General features: G+C 43.7%; 1 protein-coding gene across 1 annotated transcript in view; it reads right to left on the reverse strand.

The window, feature by feature from the left end:
* Nucleotides 1-25,000, reverse strand: part of LOC145398178 (furin-like protease kpc-1) — a 200,035-nt gene that overhangs the window by 73,201 nt on the left and 101,834 nt on the right. The window lies entirely within an intron of this gene.

Raw genomic sequence — 25,000 nt, forward strand, 5'->3', positions numbered from 1 at the left:
TGCTACCACCACCATCACCACTACCACTAACCACTCCATTTCACTCTTCCCATTCCCCCCTCCCCACCACCCCCATAACTTTATTCTCCCCCTCCTCACTCCCACCTCCCACATCCCCTACACCCATTTCCTCTCCCATCTCCCCCCTCCTCTATACCCCCACTTCCTCTCCCCCTTCCCCTACCCCCACTTCCCCTCCCCTTCCCCCCACTTCCTCTCCCCCTTTCCCCCCACCCCTAGCCTGTCTTCCATTAATTATAAACAAAGTGAAAAGCAATTTAAGTCCACCAAAAATGATAATGGCAAATGCTGTCACGTAAGGCAGGATATTTTAAAAAACTTCTACAGCCAATAATAATAATAATAATAATAATAATAATAATAATAATGATAATAATAATAATAATAATAATAATAATAATAGTATTAATAATAATAATAAATAATAATACGATCGAGCTGCTGAAAATGAAAGCATCCCACTTCACACAATTAATAAATAAATAAATAAAGAGATAAATGTTCCATCCATGAGAGTTCACACACACACACACACACACACACACACAACATAAAAACGCAATAATAAAAAAAAAACAGAGACAAACAGACAGGTGGACGGAAGAACACACACACACACACACACACACACACACACACACACACACACACAACATAAACACGCAATAATAAAAAAAGACAGACACAGACAAACACACAGGTGGACGGAATAACACACACACACACACACACACACACACACACACACACACATTCCCGGTCCATTAAAACTCAGTAATGGATGCAAACTATTGTGGCAATTGACGGAGAAATGTGAAATGATCGGTAATTCTAGGTAATGATGGTGTACAATCACTGAATACCCTCATAGTGAGCGGTTTTTTGCATTTCAGTATTTCGTGTGTTTTTTTATTATTGCGTTTTGTGTGTGTGTGTGTGTGTGTGTGTGTGTGTGTGTGTGTGTGTGTGTGTGTGTGTGTGTGTGTGTGTGTGTGTGTGTGTGTGTGTGTGTGTGTGTGTGTGGTTCCGTTCACCTGTCTGTCTGTCTATGTCTGTCCGTGTATATTTGTTTTTCCGTCCGTCCGTCTGTCTGTCTGTCTGTCTCTCTCTGTCTCTGTCTCTGTCTCTCTCTCTCTCTCAACAGCATCTCTAAATATGGAGGAAGTGAAGCTCTTTTTGGGGAAGGAATTTTATATATATATATTTTTTTAGCTGCATTTTTATTTTGGCTTCCTCTTCCTCCTCTTACTCTTCCTTTTCCTCTTCCCTCATCTCCTCCCTTCCTCTTCTCCTTCATTCCCTCCTAGTTTTCCTCCTATCTGTCTTTCCCTATCTTCTCCACTTCTCACATTTCCTCCCTCCCCAGTCCCCCCCCCTCTCTCTCTTTCTCTTTCTCTCTCTCACCGCGTGCCAATATCACAGTCGCTCTCAGCACCACTTAGCAATATTGGTCTACACACACGCACACACATGCTGCGGCACGCACATGCTCTAATAGACGCACACATGTACACACTTCGACAAAATTGAGCAAAGAATAAGAGCAAACACATGTACAAGATTCAGCACACACACACACACACACACACACACACACACACACACACACACACAAAATACACCCTCCCACCCACACACACTCACTCCCCCTCCACACACTCTCACCCCCCACCCCTACACCCAATGCCACCCACCCCCCATCCACACCCTCCCCCCCCGCCCTCACACCCACCCATTCCCCCTCCACATCCTCACACTCCCCACCCCACACCCACGCCCTCCCACCCCCCTTCCACACCCTCACACACCCCATTCCCCCTCCACACCCTCACACATCCACTCTCCCTACATACCCTCACACCCCCCACCCTCACATCCCCCCTCTCCCAACCACACCCACCCACTCCCCTCACTCCCCCCTCCCCTCTCCCCCTCCCCCACACAAGGACCTCTATAATTAACAGATTAAATTAGAATAAACTCTTTCTCTCTCGGCGTCTGGTCAGCGGACAAAAATCTCAATAATGAAGAGCATTTTAATTAAGGACACATTTTCCAGTGGATGCCTCAGCCAAATTCATTACCGCTGACATCAAAGTGACATCAGGTTGGAAGGTGACATCAAAGCGACATCAGGTTGGAAAGTGACAAAGTGACATCAGGCTGGAAAGTGACATCAGTGACATCAAAGTGACATCAGGCTGGAAAGTGACATCAAAGTGACATCAGGTTTGAAAGTGACATCAAAGTGGCATCCAGTAACATCAAAGTGACATCTGGGTTGGAAGGTGACATCAAAGTGACACCAGATTTGAAAGTGACATCAAAGTGACATCAGGCTGGAAAGTGACATCAAAATGACATCAGGTTGGAAAGTTGATGTCAAGTGGCAAAAGAGCGACATTAAAAGCAACTGACGTCAGGCGAAGTCAAGTGACAAGTGATATATATGTGTTGATGATCCATTGTGCAAGTGGAAATATTTATGTACGTACAGGTATTTATGTATGTATGTAGGTATGTATGGTTTTTCTGTATGTATGTAGGTATGTATGTTTTTTGAATGTATGTATGTATGTATGGTTTTTCTGTATGTATGTATGTTTTTTGAATGTGTGTATGTATGTATGATTCTTTGTATGTATGTATATATGTATGTATGTACGTGCTATTGAACCTGAGTGTCGCTAACCTTGTAAACTTCCGGGAATCACATCCATTTTTGCCACGTAATTTTTTCTCTCTTTTTCTCCTTATTTTCGTGTCACCTTTTTTCAGATTTATGATACAGATATGTCGCTTTCTCCTGAATTTTACGATCCTGGCGGCTGATAATCCCCAGAGAGTCGGTCACGGGGTAAAGGAAAAAAGGAAGGTGACGGGGTGGTGCTGGCGGGGTAGCGGTGGTGCTGGATTATTGCAACAGCGACAAAACACGCTAGATTCAATAGGTCTTTTAAAAATATGACGAGTTTGCTCCTACTGTTCAAAATGATGACAAGACTTATTTAAACATTTGAAAATAATGACGAGACTTATTTAAACTTTTGAAAATGATGACGAGACTTATTTAAACATTTGAAAATAATGACGAGACTTATTTATACTTTTGAAAATAATGACGAGACTTATTTAAACTTTTGAAAATGATGACGAGACTTATTTAAACTTTTGAAAATGATGAGACTTATTTATACTTTTGAAAATAATGACGAGACTTATTTAAACTTTTGAAAATGATGACGAGACTTATTTAAACTTTTCAAAATGATAGCGAGACTTATTTAAACTTTTCAAAATGATGTCGAGACATTTAAACTTTTCAAAACGATGAGGAAACTTATTTAAAGTTTTCAAAATGATGACGGGAGAGGAGCCTTCACGCGGTGGCACTGATACAACCGGGCAGCAGATGTCCTCGCAATTACTCAAACGTCCCTCAGTTCTCCGTCCCCCGAAAGGAGAATGACAGACTGCGGGGGAGCAACTTCAGCCTGCAATCTACCGGGTTCCCAACAACACCAACGATGAAGTAAGATAACCCCATCCTTCCTTACTCCAGAATCTGATCAACTCCGGAACTGTCTCTCGTACTGAAGATGTCATTAAGTTTATATGAAGGGATCTTGAATGTGGCGCTCTGTTATTTTATTTTTATTTTTTTCGTAGAGGGAACAATGTCGCGGGGGTCTGGCCTTTGGTTCCTTCTTCCTTGCATAAAAAATTGTAGCCTTCAGTTTGAGGGGGAAAAAAAAACTTTAGTTGAATATTACAGGCAGATTAAAAAAAAAATGAAGCAAAATATAGATTACCTTTACCTATGGAATAACGGAACCGCAAGAGAGAGAGAGAGAGAGAGAGAGAGAGAGAGAGAGACCTAAAACTACCTAAACTGGCTTACGTGAACCCAAAATTAACTCACCCATCTCACTCAAACTGGAGGTCGTAATCTGGTGACACGGAAGGCTTCGTAATATATCTTCCTTAGCGATTTATCCTACATTGTTACACCTGAATATTTACCTGTATGCCGTTTTAATGATTTTACCTTGCATTAATAACACACAGGTGGATGTTCAGGTGTAAGGTGTAGAAAAAATCGCTAAGGAAGAGGTGCTAAGAGCCTACTTGGTTTCTCCCTTCTCACCCCAGCATCTCACCTGGAAAGAAAGAGGAAAGGTTGGGTCAGTTTATGTAAGTTTAGGTAGGTTAGGTTAGGTTAGGTTAGGTTAGGTTAGGTTAGGTTCTCAGTTTAGCTTAGGATATGGTTACCAGTAAATAAATCAATAAATGAAACAAAATAACAATAAACGCAATAATCCTGGCGAAAGTAAACCTAGCGCACCCTGCTAAAATGGCTAACAGTTTAAAAATACCCCATCATCACTTCCTCCACTACGTAGTCCACATGACGCTGTAAACAAGAGGAAAAAAAGGGAATGTCGTGGTTGAAGGAAAATAAACACAGTCAGGGCAATAGGGCACCAGTTGCTATAGTGTGTTTACCCTAACCTCGCAAACAGTCCCCTAACCCCTTCCAGCTCAGGTGATGGCCAGGTGTGCATGCGTTTACCTTAACCACATAAATATCCCTAACCCCTCTTAGCTCAGGTGATGGTTAAATGTATAGTGCGTTTACTCCAACCTGGCGAAGATCCCTAACCCCCTTTCAGCTCCGTTGATGGCGAAGTGTAGTCAGATTGGAGGGCTGATTTGACGACAGTTCTTTCATCTTAACTTGGCCCAGATTTTCGTCCCTTTCCTGCCATTTCACGTAGCTCAGTGGCAGGGAAAAAAAAAAAAAGACTATTACACCTCTTCATTCTTTCCATGGCACTTTTTTGTGTCTGGCATCACGTTCCAGACAATCTATTATTAAAACTGCATTCAAGATGGAGAGACGGCAATTTCAGGCCAAGTTAAAGTGACATGAGTATGGCATCAGATTCTAGAGTTAATTCACCTACAACTCAGTATTTAAGATGGAGAGATGGCAATTTTAGGCCAAGTTAAAGTGAAGAGAGTATAGCAAAGCATTCTAGTGTTCATTCACTCTCATCCCCTGTTACAGCGTTAATGATGGGGAGATGGCAATTTTAGGTCAAGTTTAAGTGAAAAGATTGTTTGTAATATTATGTGTAAACGAATGGAAACATACTGCACGAACTGATGCTCTCTCTCTCTCTCTCTCTCTCTCTCTCTCTCTCTCTCTCTTTCCCGGTATTGTTAGTGCATAAACCTGATAACATTTCCTTTTTATGTAAGAGAATTTCAGCTGCGAATGAACGAGAACTGAGAAAAAAAAACGAAAAAAAAAAAAATATTACTGCAACGTTTGGAGCTCCTGACGCAAAATAAAAACAAAAGAGGATCGGATGGCAGGGAACACAAAAAGCAGTGCCAGTAGTCTATTCACAATGCACAATAAGTTTCACAAAAGTTTATAAAGGGTGAAAGAAGCGCGAAACAAGAGGATCCTACTGAGCCATAAGCATGAGGAACAAAGAGCATCGAGTGGAAACATGAAAAATAGAAGAGGATCGAGTGGAAGCAAGAAAAACAAAGAGCATGTGAGGGAAGAACTAGGCAGGAAGGAAAGAGAGGGAAGGAAAGAAAAGGAAAGGAAAGGAAGGAAGGAAGGAATTATATACAGGAGAGACCGGAGGAAAGTAGGATTGGGGGAGGGAAAGGGGAGGGGAGGAAAAGTAAAGGAGAGCGAGAAAAGGCTAGGAAGTAGAAGCAAAGAAAACAAAAGATCGGGTGACAAAAGCATCATAAACTCCATAAAACGGCAAAACGAGTGAAGGAAGGATTCAAACAAGAGGTCCGATTGCGCTATATGCAAGAAAAACAAAACAACATCGAGTAGAAGCAGGCAAAACAGGACAGCATCGAGCAGAGGTAACAAATACAAAAGAGGATCGGGTAGCGCAGGGAACAAAGGCCGTGAGCGTACTTAACTCCACAAAATTGCTAAAAATGGCGAAGGAACGATAGGAACAAGAGGATCGGTTTGCGCCATAAGCAAGAAAAAAACAACATAGCATCGCGCGCGGTATTTAAAAACTCTCTAATCTTAAATTCTGTATCCGACTGCCCGTTTAAACTATTATTTTCACTTATGCAACTAAAAAAACACTTCACAAGCAAAACAGAGAGAATTTTGGAGCAACAATATATGTATTAAAAAAATCCTACTCTTTTTACCTTAACTTGGCCCAGATTTTCGTCCTTTTGCAGCTAATTGACGTAGCTCAGTGGCAGAAAAAGACAATACTACGGTTCTATATCCTTTCCATAGCATTTTTTTTTTTAGACTAGCATCATATTCTAGTATTCTCTATTGTTACAACTCGGCATTCAAGATGGAGAGATGGCAATTTTACGCCAAGTTAAAGTAGTATAGCTAGTTATATCTACATCCTGAAGCCTCAATCCTTGTCATCCTGTCCTTCGCCATCAAGCTGCCCTATCCCCAACCCACACCCTCCATCATTCCATCTCATCCTCGGTCTCTCCCTCCCACTACCCCCCCCACCATCTCATTCTCTGTCTCCCCCTCCCCCCCCTCCATCTCACTCACATACACTCTCCTAGTCAGTCTCTGTGATAATAGTTACCATATGGAAACTTGCTTATCATAAAAATAAATTAGGTTTCATAAATAGAATTCTGTGCGGCTACCAGAGGCCTTGACGGTCACACACACACACACACACACACACACACACACACACACACACACACACACACACACTAGTCCTTGCTAACACGTGACTGACTGGAGACAAAGACAAAAACAGACACAGGCACGCACACAACCTTCACATGCACACACCGTGATTCATGTACACTTGGGTTCATTAATTCGTGGTACACCCGGAACGGAGAAAAGATAACCCGTTGTACCCTTTCTTAACGACAGGTCACCGTACCAAACCTCCCCTCCAACTCCATCTACCTCCCCACCAACTCCATCTACCTCCCCACCAACCCTATCTACCTCCCCACCAACTCCATCTACCTCCCCACCAATTCCATCTACCTCCCCACCAACTCCATCTACCTCCCCACCAATTCTACCTACCTCCCCACCAACTCTACCTACCTCCCCACCAACTCCATCTACCTCCCCACCAACTCTATCTACCTCCCCACCAATTCTACCTACCTCCCCACCAACTCCATCTACCTCCCCACCAACTCCATCTACCTCCCCACCAACTCCATCTACCTCCCCACCAACTCTATCTACCTCCCCACCAACTCTATCTACCTCCCCACCAACTCTATCTACCTCCCCACCAACTCCACCTACCTCCCCACCAACTCTACCTACCTCCCCACCAACTCCATCCACCTCCCCACCAACTCCATCTACCTCCCCACCAACTCCATCTACCTCCCCACCAACTCCATCTACCTCCCCATCAACTCCATCCACCTCCCCACCAACTCCATCTACCTCCCCACCAACTCCATCCACCTCCCCACCAACTCTATCTACCTCCCCACCAACTCCATCTTCCTCCCCACCAACTCTATCTACCTCCCCATCGACAAAACTACATAGCATTTGACACAGGAATATAATTAGTTAGATTTCATGTAATATTCTCTACATCAAGTGAGTGGATGGTGGGCAAATCTTAAGGATCCTCCCCCCTCTCTCTCTCTCTCTCTCTCTCTCTCTCACGCGCCACTGCCCCCGGAAAAATGCCCCCAGCGAGAGAAAAGTGAAGGCGACATGTGGTTAAAAGGGAGGAGGAGGAGGAGGAGGAGGAAGAAGGAGGAGGAGGAGGAGGAAAATGGAATGGAGAAAATGAAGGGAAAGGACAAAGAGGAGGGATATGGGGGAAGATAAATGAGGAAGGAAGGAAGGAAAGAAGGAATGGAGGAAGGAATGGAGGAAGGAAGGAAGGAAGGAAGGAAGGAAGGAAGGAAAGAAGGAATGGAGGAAGGAAAGAAGGAGGGAAGGAAGGAAGGAAGAAAGGAAGGAAGGAAAGAAGGAATGGAGGAAGGAAGGAAGGAAGGAAGGAAAGAAGGAATGGAGGAAGGAAAGAAGGAAGGAAGGAAAGAAGGAATGGAGGAAGGAAGGAAGGAAAGAAGGAATGGAGAAAGGAAAGAAGGAATGGAGGAAGGAGGGAAGGAAAGAAGGAAGGAGGGAAGGAAGGAAGGAAGGAAGGAAGGAAGAAAGGAAGGAGAGGATAAAGGGAGGCAGATGAGGAGAGAATATGGCAGCGAAGGAAGGGAAGGAGGAAGAGTAAGAGAGAAAATAAAAGAGAGAAAGGAAGAGGAAGGAAGGGAAAGAGAGGATAGAGAAGAGGGAAAAGAGGAGGAAGAGGAAAAGAATAAAAGGGAAACTAAAAGGAAGAGAACAAGGAACATGAAGGGAAAAGGGAGGAGACGACCAAGTAAGAGGAAGTGAGTGAAAAGGAGAGAAAGGGGAAGAGAGAGAGAAAAGAGAAGTGAGAGGAGGAAAGAAGAGAGAGAGAGAAAGAAGGGGAAAGGAAAAAGGAAGAGAGAAGAGAAGTGAGAGAGGAGGAAAGAAGAAAGAGAGAGAAAGAAGGGGAAAGGAAAAATCATAAATCTTTACTGTTTGAACAACGGTATGGGTGAGGAAGAGGGGGATAAAAGAGAGAGAAAAAGAGAGAGAGGGAGAGGGGAGGGGAGGGAACAGGGGAGAGGGGAGGGGAGGGGAGAGGGGAGGAGAGAGGGGAGAGGAGAGGGGAGTGGGGAGAGGGGAGGAGAGAGAGGGAGGAGGGAGAAGTGATGGGGTGAGGGGAAGGGCCAAAACAAGGGGTAACTGCATAAATAAAATCTGGAAAGAGAGAGAGAGAGAGAGAGAGAGAGAGAGAGAGAGAGAGAGGAGATAGAAAGGGAGTGAGAGTGAAAAGAAGGGAGGGAGCGTGAGAGGAAAGGGAGGAAGGGAGGGAGAGGAAAGGGAGGGAGGGAGAGAAAAGGGGTGTGAGGGGGAGAGAGAGAGAGAGAGAGAGAGAGAGAGAGAGACAAGGGATACACTGCATAAATAAAAGCTGGAAAAGTGAGAGAGATTGAGCGAGGGGTGAGGGATTGTGTGTGTGTGTGTGTGTGTGTGTGTGTGTGTGTGTGTGTGTGTGTGTGTGTGTGTGTGTGTGTGTGTGTGTGTGTGTGTGTGTGTGTGTGTGTGTGTGAGAGAGAGAGAGAAAGCCAGACCAAAATGTTAAAATACAGATAAAAGATAGAGAGTTAATGACAGTGAGTGACGATGGGAGAGAGAGAGAAAAGAGAGACAGAAAGAGGAGGGAGAAACAGAGAGAAGGGGAGAAAGAGACAAAGGGAGGGAGAGAGAATTATGGAAAAGGTTAAGAGAGAGAGAGAGAGAGAGAGAGAGAGAGAGAGAGAGAGAGAGAGAGCGTAGCGTTAAAAATAGTCAAAATACTACAGGGTGACGAAAAAGTAATTGACAAGAGCTGGTTTATCCCCCACGATGCCAAAAAAGTAAATAAAATGCTACATAAAACTTTTGACACATCCGGTAACTGAAAAGAATAATCCTCTCACTGACCATATGCACTAAATCCTCTCTCTCTCTCTCTCTCTCTCTCTCTCTCTCTCTCTCGAAAATCCTCTCAGTGACCATATATATGAAAAAAAAGATTAAGTTTATCCTCTCTCTGTCTCTGTCTCTGTCTCTCTCTCTCTGGTATTACTGAAAGCTTCTTATATAACACTGGAATAAATGAAACAGTGAGTGGTATGACAGTGGTATTATCCGGTATTACAAAGGAAGGTTATATTGTGCTGGTATTATTGAAAGACAGGCATGAAACACTGGTATGAATGAAGCAGTAACTGGTGTGATGGACTGGTATTGGGTGGTGTGATACAGGAAGGATCTGTGATAAAAAGGTGTATATGTTTTCTGTCTATTTATAAAGCATTTAGCAGATACACGAGATATCCTGCCTCACTAACTGCCAGTTCCGTGTGTGTGTGTGTGTGTGTGTGTGTGTGTGTGTGTGTGTGTGTGTGTGTGTGTGTGTGTGTGTGTGTGTGTGTGTGTGTGTGTGTGTGTGTGTGTGTGTCTTGGTTTTTACAAAGGCAAGTTTTTGTGAATGAGGCCATGAAATTTATTAACAGACTTCTGGATACACGCAAGCCGGACTGGGATATACATACACACACGCACACGCACGCAGGTGCACACGCACGCAGGTACACACGCACAAACGCAGGCATGCACGCAACACCCACTTACTTCCAAACACCCTCTCACTTTCCATCCCTTTTTCAAACCTCTTCTCGCTACCACAACCTCTTCTTCCCACCCATCCTCCTTGCTCACCTCCCCTCCCTTCCTCCCCACCTCTCCCCAGTATCTTCCTCCCCTCCCTTATTCCCTCTTCCCCTTCTTCTCCTCCTCCTCTCCCCAACAACCTCTTCCTCCTCTCCCCCATTCCCTCTTCCCCCTTTTCCCTTCCCTCATAACCTCTTCCTCGCCTTTTTTCCTCCCCATCTCTCCCCTCCCCACCTCCCCCACTCCTTCCCCACCTCCGGAGTCGGGAAAAAGTTTTAGTCCCAGGCCTGAGACGGTCCATTACACCGCATTTATTTTCCCAGCAGCCAACAATGTCCAGACGACGCGAAGGGACGAAACTTTTCACGTTAGTCCAAAAAAAAGAAAAAGAAAAAAGCTTGGAGATTAGGATACTTGAGGATGGATGTAAGGTGTAGGTAGATAGATAGATAGATAGATAGATAGATAGACAGATAGATAGATAGATATAGATAAAAATAGCTAATATAGTCAGATGGAGACTGACAGACATTACAAGACAACACCAGGAGTAGAAAACAAAACAAAACAAAAAAAACGAGGTAAAAGACACATACAAACAAAATAAATAAAAAAAAGTAAAAACAAATAGATAAATGAGACAGAGAGATAGATACATATAACCAGTGAAAATCAGGTGGACTTTGATAATTTAAAAGTGATACTGGAATAATGGCAAACTGAAAAAATATATATATAAACAGCAGACAACCTTGAGAATGAGGTGGCAGAAATATAATAATCATTTACCGTTTAGGGGGTATTCTAAATGTTACTGGAGAATCCGTAACACCTCCTCCTGTCCGATTTATTCTAGACATTACACCATGGTATCCTTCTGTGTGTTACTGATGCAGATTAAGTGGATATTAAAAGGATATAAGCACCACAGAAGAGACTTAATGTATTATGTGTAAAGTAAATCGCTAAGGAAACGGTGCTACTGCCTCCTAAACCACCTAGAACACGGAACTGTAAGAAAAACCCTGCACAAGACAAGGCTGGAAATTACGCAAGACAAAAAGAAAAACAAAACACAATTTCAGGTGACTGCGTACCTGCCTGGGAGACAACAAGAGCAAAACACGCTCAGGTAAACACATAACTTGCAGGTTAAAAAGCAGGGTTGTCAGAAGAAGGCAGGTGGCTGGGTCGGTGTGGTACTGGCCTCACGTTCAGGGGGTGCTTTGGAGTGGATTCGGATCAATTATCACTGAATTCGAGGGGTGGATGTTCAAACCCTCCGCAATAGTCAGTGAGCCGATCAATACCACAACTCTATCTACCGTCATACCACACCTCTGTCTACCGTCGCTATCTTCTGTCTCACCGTCTGTCTTGTATCTAGTCTACCTTCTGACCCTCTCTATGACTACGCTTTAAGCAGACAAGGTGGTGTGGACGGGGGAGAGCAGAGAGAGAAGGTAAGAAGCAAGTAAGCAGGTAGAGTTTTAAGCATAAGACAGAAAATGATTTGGATGAGAAGACTGACTAAAAACAACAAACACAGAGAAACAGGTAAGGTATTAAAACAAGAAAATAAATAGGTATCACAGAATAAAGACAAACTCAGAGAACAAACACACAGACAGACACAAACAGGAGATGACAAGCGCGTTAAAAGCCAGGACGGAGACAGGGAAGAAAAACATACGGAAATGCACTCAAGTCAAAGCACAAAAAATATTATATACCATTAAAACACACACACACACACACACACACACACACACACACACACACACACACACAGTCACTTCTCTGGCAGCTAAATCATGTCTACACTTAAATCTCTTCCATCTGAGGTATCTCTTCTCCCTTTCTCCAGGATCTCCTTTCGTCTCTCTCTCTCTCTCTCTCTGTATGTATGTATGTATGCATGTTACTACACCTAGGGAGGAGGACAGTAAATAAAACATGGAGAAAGGAGGAGGAGGAGGAGGAGGAGGAGGAGGAGGAGGAGGACAAAGAAGAGGAGTAAGGAGGCCAAGAGCTCCTCAGAAGACAATACGGAACACCCACGTACACACAAACACTCACTCTCTCTCTCTCTCTCTCTCTCTCTCTCTCATTTTTCTCTCAGCTAAATCCCGTATCGTTTCCCGTCCATTTCCTCTTTTGTTTCGGTCTTAAAAATCTTCGTCTATATCTCCTTGTCTTTTATTTTTCCTTCGTTTGTCTTTCATTCTTTTTGTTTCCTATGAATTGCAGTTTTTTCCCCTCAGTTCCCCTCTGCTTCCTTTCATTTATTCTCACTCCTCTCTCATTTATTGTTCCCCTTTCTCCTTTTTATTATTATTCTCATTTTCTCTTTCCTTTTCTCACTTCTCTCTTCCTTCTCTCCTTCACCTCCTCCTCCTCCTCTTCATTTCCCTTCCTTCTTTCTCCCCTTCCTTCCTCTCTTCTCCCTTCCTTCTCTCCTCCCCCTCCTTCTTCTCCTACCCATTTCTCTTCCTTCTTTCTCCCCTTCCTTCCTCTCCTCTTGTTCTCTTCTCTCCTCTCTTTACTGATTCCAACTCATTTGCAGCTTCTCTCTCTCTCTCTCTCTCTCTCTCTCTCTCTCTCTCTCTCTCTCTCTCTCCATTGTCTCCTCTCCCTTCCTCTTCTCCCTTCTCTCTCTCCTCTCTCTTCTCTCTTCCCTCTCTCCTCCCTTGTCTCACTTTCCCTCTCATTTACAAAACAATATCTCATCAACGCCAGTCTCTTGTCCATTTACTTCCAACTTACAGCTCTCTCTCTCTCTCTCTCTCTCTCTCTCTCTCTCTCTCTCTCTCTCACCCAATCGTGCACTCATTCGGCCTCCGCTGCCAATAACCACCCACTTCAGTCTTCTTTTCCTTCTTCCCTCACCCCACCTCTCCTCTCCTCTTCTCTCCTCTCCTCTCCTCTTCTCTCCTCTCCTCTTCTCTCCTCTCCTCTCCTCTCCGCTCCTCTCCTCTTCTCTTCATCCTCTCGTCTTCCTTCTAAAACAAATTCAAAACTCCCCGGAATCTTCTCTCTCTTCTTTCTCTTTCCTCTCCTCTCCTCTCTCTCCTCCCCTCCACCGTGGCCTCTCTTCTCTTCCTTTATTTCCTTTACCGCCATTTTTCCTACGTCTCCCTTCCTCCCCCCCCCTCTCTCTCTCTCTCCTATTCCTCTCCCTGTCCCTCCCTCTCGCATCCCTTTCTCTCCTCCTCTTTATCATCATCATCATCATTACCATCTTCATCACCATCATCATCATCATCATCATCATCATCACTATCATTCTCTCCTCACATTCCTCCTCCCCTATCTTTCCCTCCTACCTCTCCCTGCGAAATAGAGAGAGAGAGAGAGAGAGAGAGAGAGAGAGAGAGAGAGAGAGAGAGAGAGAGAGAGAGAGAGAGCGGTAAGCCAAAACGCAGACAGAAAGTGAGTAAGTAAATCTGAGAAAGTGAGCAAGAAGTGAGAAAGGTAACAAGCATCACACCAAACCACCTTCAGGACTTTAACAGCCCAATTGGAGAGAAGTGTGGCAATCTGTGACGATGTGGGGAGAGGAAAGGGGGGGGAGGAGGGAAGGAGGAGAGGAGGAGGGAGGGAGGGCGGAGGGAGAACAGAGGGACGGAGGGAGGAGAGAAGGACGGAGAGAGGGGGAATGAAAGAGGGAAGGCGAGGAAAACAGGAAGAAGGGGAAGAAATAAAAGAGAGAGAGAGAGAGAGAGAGAGAGAGAGAGAGAGAGAGAGAGAGAGAGAGAGAGCGTCCAAAAATACAGGTAGGATATCGAGAATAGGAGTGGTATGGGGGCAGGGGCGTGTGATATACCCGGGTTGTGTTACGTGCATTTATTATAGGACTACTGCATATACCCTAGGGGGGATGGGGAGAAGGGAGGGGGAGAAGGAAAGGGAGGGGGAGGGGGAGGTGGGGGGGAGAAGGAAAGGGAGGGGGAGGGGGAGGTGGGGGGGAGAAGGAAAGGGAGGGGGAGGGGGAGGTGGGGGGAGAAGGAAAGGGAGGGGAGGGGGAGGTGGGGGGGAGAAGGAAAGGGAGGGGGAGGGGGAGGTGGGGGGGAGAAGGAAAGGGAGGGGGAGGGGGAGGTGGGGAGGGGAAGGGGGAGGGGGAGACGGAAGGGGGAGGGAGAGGAAGAGGGAAAGTATATAGGAATGAGGGAGCAAAAATGAGCCCGAGGAAGGACTGGGAAGTAGAAAGGAAGGGAGGACAGGAGAGGGAGAAGGGAGAGACAGACAGAGAGAGGGGGGGGAGATGTGAGGGAGGGAAAAGGATGGAGGGAAAAGAGGATGGCCAGGAGAGAAAAAGAATGGAAAAGGAGGGAAGTGAGAAGAAAGGGAAGGAAAAAGGGAGAGAGGGGAAAGATGGAGAGGGGGGGGGAATATGAAAGAGGCAGAACAAGGGAGATTGGAGACTGGGGGGAAAGAGAGGGAGATAGGGAGATAGGAGGGAGGGAGGAATATATACAGAAAGAGGGGGAGAGAGAAGAGGGTGGGAGGAGAGAAGTAGGAAAGGCGAAGGACGTTGAAAAATAGAAAGGAAAAAAGGGGGTAAAGAAAAAGAATTGGAGGAGTACAAGAACAAGAAGGAGAAATAAAGAAGAGTAAAAGAGGCAGACACCAAGAGGCGCCTAGCCACAGTTCTCATCCCTGTAAACTCACAAATACAGCAAATCAACACAGGAGTACAGGAACATAAGGAAAGTACATAACAACTTAAAAAAATAAAATAAAAAACACAAAGACAGCAACGCAGCGTACCCTCCCCAAAACGTAAACACCCAAACAGAAAACGTAGACAAACAGACAACGCAATAAACGCCTCTTTAAAACAGACAGGAATAAACAGACACCAATACGAACCATTCAGATAAAAAACACAAAATATCATAGAGCAAAAACACGCATAATTAAGCACAGGAACCAAAACAAGAGAGAGAGAGAGAGAGAGAGAGAGAGAGAGAAAGATTGGTACTACACAGGCTTATAAAAAACGGGACCGAGAGTGCAAATTTCAGGAGTAACTCTGGTGTGTTTGTGTCGGGGGCAAAAAAAGTGTTAATCCCGTACAGTGTTATGGTGTGTTGTCCTGTGTGTGTGTGTGCTGGGTTTAGTGGATGGGTACACATATGAACGTATACTGGGGCCTGATACACACACACACACACACACACACACACACACACACACACACAGCCATTCATACTCACGGCCTTAACGAAAATTCCCCAGGCGACCACAAAACACACACACACACACACACACACACACACACACACACACACACACACACACACACACACACACACACACACCGCTCAGGGACCCTCAAACACTGAATATTTTGCCGCAATACCCAATCCAATTTCCACCCATTTTCCCCAATTACAATTTTCCTGATTTTTTTACTATCATCTTTTTTCCTCTGATTTTTTCCCTTCTCATCTACTTCTAAATTAATCCTTTCACCACGATGACTGTTTTCCTCTCTCTCTCTCTCTCTCTCTCTCTCTCTCTCTCTCTCTCTCTCTCTCTCTCTCTCTCTCTCTATCCCATGACAAATTCAGTCTTTCCACTTCTTCTCTCCATTTCTTTTTCCACTTTCCTTTTTAATCTATAATTATCTCTCCCTTCTCCAGTCTCTCTCTCTCTCTCTCTCTCTCTCTCTCTCTCTCTCTCTCTCTCCCTATTGCTAATTTCTCTCCCTCTCCTCTCTCCTATCTCTCCCTCTCTTCTTCGTTACTATCTCTCCATCTCTTCTTATCTTCGTTATTAATTTTCTCTCCCTTTCATCTAGCTTTAATTTCTCTCTCTCTCTCTCTCTCTCTCTCTCTCTCTCTCTCTCTCTCTCTCTCTCTCTCTCTTTATTTTTAGCCTTACCTTCTATAATTGCACACCACCACCACCACTACACTCACCAACCACAACTACCACCATCCACCCAGCTACCACAGCAACAACTATTCAGCCTTGTCACCTACCACAACTACCACTATTCAGCCTTGATACCTACCACAACTACCACCATCCCTCCAGGTACCACACCCACCAACATTACTCAGCAACCAACATTTCCTACTTCACACACACGCAGCACATTATTATCATTAATATTATTTTTATTATTATTATTATTATTATTATTATTATTATTATTGTTATTATTATTGTTATCGTCATCTCCATCTTTATTATTATCTTTATCATCCTCTATTATTATTATTATTATTATTATTATTATTATTACTATCAACTGTTTCACCTCTCGACTTCCAAACCCTCCTCTCTTAATCACAATATTTAACAACTACCAACATTACGAGAGAAAGATATCCACAACTACCAACATTACCAGAGCAGCCACCATTCCTGCCTACCACCATCCATCTTTTAATTGCAGTCGTTAATCTAAGGGTCACTTCCTACCACAATTTGTCCAGTACTACAAACATTTTTCATTCCAGCATCATCACTACTACCACAACTACCAACATTCCGCGACCATAACCACCACTACAACCACAACTACCACCATCCATAACCACAACTACCACCATCCACAACCACAACTACCACCATCCACAACCACAACTACCACCATCAACCACAACTACCACAATTCACAACCACAGCTACCACCATCCACCAATACTACCACCATCCACCACAACTACCACCATCCACCACAACTACCACCATCAACCACAACTACCACCATCCACAACCACAACTACCACCATCCACAACCACAACTACCACAACCACAACCACAACTACCACCATCCACAACCACAACTGCCACCATCCACAACCATAACTACCACCATCCACAACCACAACTACCACCATCCACAACCACAACTACCACCATCCATAACCACAACTACCACCATCCACAACCACAACAACCACCATCCACAACCACAACTACCACCATCCACCACAACTACCACCATCCACAACCACAACAACCACCATCCACAACCACAACAACCACCATCCACAACCACAACTACCACCATCCACCACAACTACCACCATCCACAACCACAACAATCACCATCCACAACCACAACTACCACCATCCACAACCACAACTACCACCATCCACAACCACAACTACCACCATCCACAACCACAACTACCACCATCCACAACCACAACTACCACCATCCACAACCACAACTACCACCATCCACCACAACTACCACCATTCGCCAGGCATCACCAATTTCCTGAGTTGAAATCACAGCATCAATAACAATTAATTAAAACCCCCCCTCTCTCTCTCTCTCTCTCTCTCTCTCTCTCTCTCCCCCTCCTTCCCTCCCCTCTCTTCTCCCTCCCCCTCTTCTCTGATTACCTCCCCTCCCTTTCCCCCCTACCCACCCACATGTTCAAGCTTGGTTTCCCTCCCTCTCCCTCCAGTTCCCTCTCTCTCTCTCTCTCTCTCTCTCTCTCTCTCTGGCAAACAGTTTCAGTCACATGGAGCTAAGCATTTTTTCTTTAATAGAGTTGTAAATATAAGAGACAAACTGTCCTCAAAAGCAGTAAATCGTGGTACAGTACTAACCTTTAAAAATCGCCTGGGTAAGTATCTGCCATCTGACTCCCAGCTAAATATGTTCACTCCTGAATAACACGTTCCTGTGGTGTATGTTATGTTGTTCTTTTTCAGAGCCTGGATGATACAACTGCTGAACAACATCGATAATTATTGCTGACTTTATGTTACTCTCCCTTGCAGGTACACGGTATAGAATAAAATACCCTTTTCCTTATTCCTATGAAATTTCCTTAACAGTTCTTCTATGCTGCATGGTGGTGTTTCTCACTATTTCCTGCTGGTTTCGGCTGATGAGTTTGGTGTGGGGGGGGGGCCTTTCTGCTTTTTTATCCTTGTCTTTAACCGATAGATTAGTATTGCAATTTATAACCTTCCCTATATCAAACAGCCACGAGAGGACTAACAGGTCTGTTGCTGTTTGCTTTCCTATGTACTCCTTTGTACTCCTTTCCTCCCTCACTTTGGCCTCCTCTACCCCCGTTCCTCCTTCCTCTTACCCATCTCTAGGGACATCGCAAATATAGGCGTCCTTGTGTTGCAGTCTCCTTTCCTTTCCCCCCCCCCCCTTCTCTCTCTCCCCCTTTCTCTACTTCATAATACACACACACACACACACATATATATATATATATATATATATATATATATATATATATATATATATATATATTCTTCCCTCCCAGTTCCTAATTTGTCTCCACTCCCTTCTTTTTTTTCTCTCTCACTCTCCACTTCCCCTCTCCTCTCCCACTCCTCCTCTGTACCCCTTCCTACTCTCCCTGTCTCTACTCTCCCTGGGGACTCCACAAATATAAGCGTCCTTGTGTGGAATTTTCCCCCTTCTCTCCCTCTCCTCCTCCCTCACGCTGCATACCTCTCTCTCTCTCTCTCTCTCTCTCTCTCTCTCTCTCTCTCTCTCTCTCTCTCTCACCCCGTCTCTCAACCTCATAAATGCAACCATCCCTACATTGCATTTTTCCTTTCTATTTCTCTCCTTCCCTCCCCTCCTTTCTCCCTTCCCCTTCTCCATCTCCCCTTCCTTCCTCCCTTCAATTTCCCCTCTCCCCTCAAACTCCCCTCTCCCCTCTCCCACTCTCCCCTGCTCTAAAATCATTCAGGTCATCACAAAAATAGTCTCAATACTGTCTCTCCCTCACTCCTTCATTCTGCTTTAGGTGGAGACAAGGCATTTTTGGCTAAGGTATTGGCAATCTGTTTTCATCTGATTGGCCTACTCTCACAACTTGTATTTTGGGGTAGCAAGGGGGCTGTGAGCTGGGAGCAGGGCAGTGAAATGGCGAGAGACAGGGAGACATGGAGGCGATTTGTTTGTGGCCACCGCTTACGGGATTAAGGCGTCTGGCAGCAGATAGACAGATGAAATACAATGAGGAATGAGTCTCCTTGGTTACTTGTCAAATCCTCCACTATGACTACGCTTGGCTAAAACGCGCTTTAAAAGGATTAGGGATCTTTTACGGGTGACCAACTAAAGCCGTTTCTGCTTGTCGTCAGCCACAATAATCAATAAACAGGGGATTTAGGATGCTATAAGATATGGATAGCAATTTGGCGGCGAGGTCTGTTGCTGCGATGAGTCCTTATATGAGTTTCATGTTAGTTTTATCAACAGTAATATAATTCACCTGAGCATGATGTATTTTGTAATTAAAGTACTGTCTGTGATAAGCAAAAAACTTGTGCTTATTGTTCACTGCGATCTTTTTCTGTTGATATGTCACTGCTCAGACTCTCCGTTGACAGGCTTCAGATCTAGTAAATGGACTTCACCATGGACTCATTACCATCATCTGCCCAGAGTAAATTCACTGTCTGGACGGTAACGACACAGAAACGATAACAGAACCAAAAGGCCGTCTGTCAAAGGTTCTCTCACTCCAGACCTTTGAACTTCGTCTGTTTTCTGTTTAGCGCCAAGGCAGCACAAAACACGCCACTGGGATCGTCGCTTTGTTTTGTTTACCGTTTTAGAAAGTATAAGTGACTAAAAAAGAGAGAGAAAAAAAGCTCAGTGCCACATTTACCTTCCTATATCCGCATCCTCTTCATTCTCTCTCCGTCCCCATCCTCCTCCACATCCTTCTCTAAGCGCTCCACAAATATAGGCAGTTTAAACATTGTCCCCTCTCCTCCCCCTCTTTCCTCCCTCTTCCCCTACCATTTTCTCCTCTATTTCCCCGCACATCCCTCTCCCACTCTCCAATCCCACCTCCCACTCAGCCAATCCCTGGAGTCCACACAAATATAGGCGTACTTGGGTCTCTCGCTCCACGCGCGGGAAAAACTAGTCCAGTTCTGCATACGTCCACATTCGGCTTTGGCTGCATCCTGGTTAGATTGTGGGGGTTCCGGCGCATCCGTTACCCCGATTACCACTACAGGAAACGGAATACCTTGAAGATGTCTTGAAAAAATAGACGAAAGCTCTGTATTCCACGTTTCTCCCTCCTAGCAAGATTATACATCATTTATCACACGCATTTCTGATTTTAGTTTTCAATTACGAGTGATATTCTGATGACAGGGCACTCTTAGCATCCACGTCTTCGCTATTTATCTCCAGTAATGTTCCTTTGTATTACCTTTTATGCTAGTACTGTTTCCGATACTGATTACAGAATTAGGGGAAAAAATACAATGACATACCAGAGAGATATAAACTATTCCCCTTTAATTTTAACTTGGTCCAGATATTTGTCCTTCTGCTGCATATTTCACGTGTCTCGTTGTCAGTGTTACGGCTCTATATCCTTTCCATGGCACTTCTTCGTGACTAGCATCATATTCTTGCATGGCTCAATTTCCTTTCCATAGCACTTCTTCGTGACTAGCATCATATTCTAGTGTGACTATACTCTTTCCACAGCATTTCTTCGTGACTAGCATCATATTCTTGCATGGCTCTATATCCTTTCCATAGCACTTCTTCGTGACTAGCATCATATTCTAGTGTGACCATACTCTTTCCACAGCATTTCTTCGTGACTAGCATCATATTCTTGCGTGGCTCTATATCCTCTCCATAGCACTTCTTCGTGACTAGCATCATACTGTTGTGCTACTCTATAAATACAATTCTAACTTGTCGAGAACATATGCCTTTGACTCTCTCTCTCTCTCTCTCTCTCTCTCTCTCTCTCTCTCTCTCTCTCAGCGCCAAACTATTTTTATTTAGCTTCCGGGAAAAAAGGTCAAAGATAATAGCCTTAAAAAGACCTCCAGGAATAAACGGGTCACTTACTGCCATTATTTTCTTAGTGGTTATTTCCTTCAATTTAAGCTCCTCTGGGACTGAGGTACTAAAAATAATCTACAGTAATTCTTTAATGACGTCGATACCGATACGATGCTGATCCCGATAATAATGATGATGATGATGATGATGATGATGATAATGGTGGTGGTGGTGGTGGTGGTGGTGGTGGTGGTGGTGGTGGTGGTGGTGGTTGTGGTGGTGGTGGTGGTGGTGGTGGTGGTGGTGGTGGTGGTGGTGATGATGATGATGATGATGATGATGATGATGATGATGATGATGATGATGATGATGATGATGATGAGTGCCAACTAAATTGTCTACCTCTCAGCAAAGCTCACCCAGAATGACCCACATACATACATACTTCAACTCATAATAAACCACTATGCTGATGTCCTAAGTCCTAATCAGATCCTTTCCATAGCACTTCTTCATGACTAGTATCATATTCTCGTGTGGCTCTTTATCCTTTCCACAGAGCTTCTTCGTGACTAGCATCATATTCTAATTAAGGTCACACTAATACCATCTTTAAACACGTCTTCCAGGCAGAGAATACAACCTTTCCGCAGTCAAAGGTCAACACGAGAGGTCACTGTGAAATTAAATACCCGCACTCAACACCACTTTAAGGAGCAACAGACAAGTGATAAAAATACATAAAACTTGACATGATTTTACGTACAAACTTGACATGATTTAAGGACAAACTTGACATGATTTAAGGGCAAACTTGACATGATTTAAGGACAAACGACATGATTTAAGGACAAACGACATGATTTAAGGACAAACGACATGATTTAAGGACAAACGACATGATTTAAGGGCAAACTTGACATGATTTAAGAACAAACTTGACATGATTTAAGGGCAAACTTGACATGATTTAAGGACAAACGACATGATTTAAGGGCAAATTTGACATGATTTAAGAACAAACTTGACATGATTTAAGGGCAAACTTGACATGATTTAAGAACAAACTTGACATGATTTAAGGGCAAACTTGACATGATTTAAGGGCAAACTTGACATGATTTAAGGGCAAACTTGACATGATTTAAGAACAAACTTGACATGATTTAAGGACAAACTTGACATGATTTTACGTACAAACTGGACATAATCTAAGTACAAACTGGATATAATCTAAGCACAAACTGGACATAATCTAAGCACAAACTGGACATAATCTAAGCACAAACTGGACATAATCTAAGCACAAACTGGACATAATCTAAGTACAAACTGGACATAATCTAAGCACAAACTGGATATAATCTAAGCACAAACTGGACATAATCTAAGCACAAACTGGACATAATCTAAGCACAAACTGGACATAATCTAAGCACAAACTGGACATAATCTAAGCACATACTGAACATAAGCTAAGCACAAACTGGACATAATCTAAGCACATGCTGGACATAATCTAAGCACAAACTGGACATAATCTAAGCACATACTGGACACAATCTAAACACAAACTGGACATAATCTAAGCACATACTGGACACAATCTAAGCACAAACTGGACATAATCTAAGCACAAACTGGACATAATCTAAGCACAAACTGGACATAATCTAAGCACATACTGGACATAATCTAAGCACAAACTGGACACAATCTAAGCAAAATCCTGACATGACCTAGGACAGGAGTTTTTTTTTAGTGAAGAAACATATGAGGGCGAAGTGTGAATCCCATACTAATCTTAAGACGTTTAACTGGATATTATATATTTATTTTGCTCCTTCAAGACGATTACATTTATCTTTAAGACAGTGGGTATCGTCTTATTTCCATTTCGCAGGCGACTTATTCATTACTACTACACATCCGAATTTTAACCTGTCTTCTATAGTTACCTTAGCTCAGTTTTTCGCTTCTCTCTCTCTCTCTCTCTCTCTCTCTCTCTCTCTCTCACCAGCTAATACAGTATTCCGCGACCTTCCCTGACCCGCCAATCAACACAATATTTTTCCACACAATATTCGGCTCCGCCCTCGCGAATATTAAGCTCCGGGAGAATATTCGAATCAGTCCAGTGGAATATTCGATCTCTGGCTTACTCGGCAGGTGGATAATATTCGGCTCCGTCTAGTGGAACATTCGCTTCATGAAATATTCGGCTACTGGATAATACTCGGTCTGAGCCCCGTGGAATATTCAATCTAATTCAAGTGGAATATTCGCTTCCTAGATCATTTAGCCACTGGAATATCACCACCTTGAATATTAACTCCAAGGAATAATTGACACTTGGACAATATTCAGATCTGCCTGTGTCAATATTAGCCCAGGGGATATTCAACCTCGTGGAGTGGAGAGGTGTATGAGAGGGGGGGGGGTGAGCTGGAGGAAGGGCAGCGAAATGGCAGGGGACAAGGCGACATGGAGCCGATTTGTTTGTGGCCACCCCTTACGGAATTATGACGTTTGGCGACAGATAGATAGACAGATAAATAGCTAGACAGATAAACAGATAGAGAGACAGATAAATAGACAGACAGACAGACAGACAGACAGATAGACAGACACAGATATAGATAGATAGACAGAAAGATAGATAGATAGACACAGATAGACAGAAAGAAAGATAGATAGATAGATGAATATTCCCTCAGCAAATATTCGTCTCCTAAATGATTCAGCGCCAACTCGTCCCCGTCCCTGCGAATATTGAACTCCCTAATAATATACCTCCCCGTCCTCGAGCTTCCCCTCCCTCCCCCGCTTCCCCTCCCACCCCCCGCCAAAGCTGTCATAGGCAAAAACAATACCCCCTCACCTCATGTGATGGGTTCCCGGAAATTAGAGAGAGAGAGAGAGAGAGAGAGAGAGGGAATAAGGTCTGAAAATTCTCTCTCTCTCTCTCTCTCTCTCTCTCTCTCTCACTCTCTGCGCCAAACATTTCGTGGAATTTTTTCAGTATGTCGATATACAACTTTTGAAGCGTAAAAACAGTATTCAAAATAAGCTTTTAAATATATCAGTGTTAACTCTCTCTCTCTCTCTCTCTCTCTCTCTCTCTCTCTCTCTCTCTCTCAGTACTGTCAAAATAGGCTTTAAAATATATCAGTCGCAATGGATGGTAAAAATGTTAACTTTACCTCTCTCTCTCTCTCTCTCTCTCTCTCTCTCTCTCTCTCTCTCTCTCTCTCTCTCTCAATAATCTAAAGGCAACAAGAATAAAACATAAATAAAATCAATAGAAATTTTAGATATGACTGTGATATTAGAAGAATTTACATAACACAGGAGGACAGTAGAGTGTATTAAGTTGAGGAAGCCCCCTAACACCTCTTCCTTAGCGATTTATATTTGACTGCTTAATATCCTTTTGCATGTGTGTAAAGTGAGATGTATGTAAAGTGAGATGTAATACACAAAATAAATCGCTTAGGAAAGGGTGTTACGTGAATGCAGCAAAAATAAAATGGAAGTATGTCATTTCCACCGCGAATAAGAAGTGTAGGAATAGATTAGCACATGAAGGCGATGCTAGTCACGAAGAAGTGCTATGTAATGCATGTAGAGCCGTAGTATTGTCTTTTTCTGCCACTGAGCTACGTGAAATAAGCTGAAGAAGGTGGCAAATCTGGGCCAAGTTAAGATGAAAGGACTATAGAGAATCAGGAAGAGAGAGAGAGAGAGAGAGAGAGAGAGAGAGAGAGAGAGAGAGAGAAATTATAGACCAGCGCGAATATATGTCGAAAAAAAATGAAGGAAAAAAGTATATATAAATCTGAACACCGGATATCAGGCAGTTCAAAAAAAATCAGTAAATATATATCTGAAAAAAAAAAATGAGAACGAAAACTGAACATAAATATAG

The sequence above is a fragment of the Coenobita brevimanus genome, chromosome 44, assembly GCF_032717465.1.
Source record: "Coenobita brevimanus isolate Jiangsu-jjx chromosome 44, ASM3271746v2, whole genome shotgun sequence".
In the NCBI taxonomy this organism is placed as follows: domain Eukaryota; kingdom Metazoa; phylum Arthropoda; class Malacostraca; order Decapoda; family Coenobitidae; genus Coenobita; species Coenobita brevimanus.